The sequence below is a fragment of the Gavialis gangeticus genome, unplaced genomic scaffold (assembly GCF_001723915.1).
Source record: "Gavialis gangeticus isolate Ggan-Ray unplaced genomic scaffold, GavGan_comp1, whole genome shotgun sequence".
Classification (NCBI taxonomy): domain Eukaryota; kingdom Metazoa; phylum Chordata; order Crocodylia; family Gavialidae; genus Gavialis; species Gavialis gangeticus.
Window position 1 is genome coordinate 14183204 of NW_017728994.1, and position 266 is coordinate 14183469.

The following is a 266-nucleotide window of genomic DNA, read 5'->3' on the forward strand; positions in this document are numbered from 1 at the left end:
TTTGCTGATGACACTAAGATGTGGGGTGAGGTGGACACGCTTGAAGGGAGAGAGAGGCTGAAAATAGATTTAGACAGACTACAAAAGTGGGCAGATGAGAATAGGATGGGGTTCAACGTAGATAAATGCAGGGTGCTGTACCTTGGAAGAAGGAATTGGCAGCATACACACAGACTGGGGAGTTCCCCTCTTGAAAGCACAGAGGCAGCATGGGATCTTGGAGTCATTATTGACTCCAAGATGAACATGAGCCGCCAATGCCAAAC